The 2,646-nt window shown below is 61.8% G+C and overlaps 1 protein-coding gene across 2 annotated transcripts in view; it reads right to left on the bottom strand.

Annotated features, from left to right (window-relative positions):
• Positions 1 to 2,646, bottom strand: part of GATAD2B (GATA zinc finger domain containing 2B) — a 19,467-nt gene that overhangs the window by 11,043 nt on the left and 5,778 nt on the right. The window lies entirely within an intron of this gene.

The raw sequence follows: 2,646 nt of genomic DNA, 5'->3' as shown, positions 1-2,646 counted from the left end.
CAATCTCACAGTGCTCCGACCCCTTGGAGAGCTCCAATCCCCTCATGGAGCTCTGACCCCTCGGAGAGCTCCGATCCCCTCATGGAGCTCCGACCCCTTGGAGAGCTCTGATCCCCTCATGGAGCTCCGACCCCTTGGAGAGCTCTGATCCCCTTGGAAAGCTTTGATCTCCTCATGGAGCTCCAACCCCTTGGAGAGCTCCAATCTCACAGCGCTCCAACCCCTTGGAGAGCTCCGATCCCCTCATGGAGCTCTGACCCCTCAGAGAGCTCCAACCTCCTCGGAGAGCTCCAATCTCACAGCGCTCTGACCCCTCAGAGAGCTCTGATCCCCTCATGGAGCTCTGACCCCTCGGAGAGCTCCAACCTCCTCGAAGAGCTCCAATCTCACAGCGCTCTGACCCCTCGGAGAGCTCTGATCCCCTCACGGAGCTCTGACCCCTCGGAGAGTTCCGATCCATCCCCTCACGGAGCTCTGACCCCTTGGAGAGCTCCAATCTCACAGCGCTCCGACCCCTCGGAGAGCTCCGATCCCCTCATGGAGCTCTGACCCCTCGGAGAGCTCCGATCTCACAGCGCTCCGACCCCTTGGAGAGCTCCGATCCCCTCATGGAGCTCCAACCCCTTGGAAAGCTCAAATCTCATGGAGCTCCGACCCCTTGGAAAGCTCCGATCTCACAGAGCTTCCAACCCCTCGCAGAGCTCCAACCTCCTCAGAGAGCTCCGATCTCACAGCGCTCCGACCTCTTGGAGAGCTTCGATCTCCTCATGGAGCTCCGACCCCTTGGAGAGCTTCAATCTCACAGTGCTCCGACCCCTTGGAGAGCTTCAATCCCCTCATGGAGCTCCGACCCCTTGGAGAGCTCCAACCTCCTCAGAGAGCTCCGATCTCCTCATGGAGCTCTGACCCCTTGGAGAGCTCTGATCCCCTTGGAAAGCTTTGATCTCCTCATGGAGCTCCGGCCCCTTGGAAAGCTCTGATCCCCTCACAGAGCTCCAACCTCCCCAGTTCCTACCCAGGTCTGGAGCTTTCCCCTCCGAAAGGCCCTGAAATTCCCGAGAATGGTGGCACAATCCCTCCTTCGGGATTAAACCCCATGGATGCGGCTCAGCAAGGACGGCGAGCTGGGATGAACCCCCTCGGGAGCCTTGGAACGCCAGGAAATCCCCCACCGCGCGGTTTTCCAGGCAGGAATGCTCGGCAGCTCCGAGGATGGAGGCGCAGGCAGGTCCATCCCTGCCCTCCCACCTCTCCGGCTCCCCCCGCCTCGGCTCCAGGTGCAGGAATGCCCTCCGGAAAACAGGCGGGAGCCGCGGAGCCCATCCCAACCCCATCCCAAGCCTGGAGCCCATCCCAACCCCATCCCAATCCTGCTCCCAGGCTGATAAGGAACCAGCTCCAACAACAAAGAGCCACGGAAGCTCCACCTGCAAACCAGCCGGGTGAGGCCTTTCCCTGCAGAGCGGGGTTGGGACCGGGACAAACACCTGGGGAATAGCTGGGAATTCCATGTGGCTGGCTCGGGAACACCGGGAATTATTTGCTCCGCAGGGAACACAAAGTGTCCGTGCTCCGAGCGGCCACAGCAGCCGGATCCTGGGCACCTGGAGCTGCTCCACACCTGCCCAGAGCTGGCTCCGAGTCATTCCCGGGATAAAGCTTCCCTGAGCCCAACTCCTGCCAGGAGAAGGCTCCGGCTCGGGTGTAAATCCTTGGAATGACACATCCATCCAGCCGGCACACGAGTTCAGCTCCCGCTGGAGACACCGGAGCAGGGCAGGGCAGCAGGAAAACCGATGGAAATCCCAACTATGATCCCCAAAAAAGCCGGACGGAGCCTCCAAGGGAGCACCTGGGGCTCTTTCCTACCTGCCCATCCCGTCTCTCCGCACGTCTCCCAAATTTAGCCCGGCAAGCCGGGACAGGCTGCGGGAGCCGCTCCCGCCCCCGTCCCGCAGGAGTGACCCCGAGGGAATCGGGGATGTTCCAGACACCCCGGGAGCGCTCGGAGCCGCGCCCAGCGCTGTGGCTGGAGCCGCTGGGAACGCGCCAGGATCCCGGGAGCGCAGCCAGGAACAGGAATGAGAGAGCAGGAGGAGGAGGTGGGACAGGTCCACAGGACCAGCATCCCACAGGATAATCCCTGCTGGGAATAACGAGCTCCCCATGGACAGCTGGACTGAGCACGGAGCCGGGACCCAGCAGGGACATCCAGGATCTCCTGGGCCACCAACCTACTGTTCGTCCTCGCCATGGGATGGAAGGATCCCGCAGGAATTCCAGAGATCCCCGGTCCCTCACTCACACGGACACTTCCCGCTCCATCACCAAGGCGGTGCCACGATCCCGATCCCCCCAGCATTCCCACAGCCCCCAGCATTCCCGAGCATCCCGGCAGCACCCCCAAACCCCCCCAGCATCCCGGGATCCCTGGGACGTTCCAGCTCCACTCAGAGCTGGATGAGGAGCCGATCATTTGGGAAGTGACGGAAACACCGGGATGGAGAGGGAAAACCAGGTGGGAAAACAAGGCGGGAAAACAAGGCCTTGTCCAAGAAAACCACAGGAACAGTGCTCACATCCCAACGGGAACACGGCACACATCCCAATGGGAACACTGCACACATCCCAGTGGGAACAGCGCTC

The sequence above is a fragment of the Corvus kubaryi genome, unplaced genomic scaffold, assembly GCF_017639235.1.
Source record: "Corvus kubaryi isolate FWS band 111438036 unplaced genomic scaffold, C.kubaryi_AGA036_p1.0 36997, whole genome shotgun sequence".
NCBI classification, from domain to species: Eukaryota; Metazoa; Chordata; class Aves; order Passeriformes; family Corvidae; genus Corvus; species Corvus kubaryi.
Note: the sequence above shows the minus strand (reverse complement) of the source record. Positions and strands in the feature narration are given on the sequence as shown.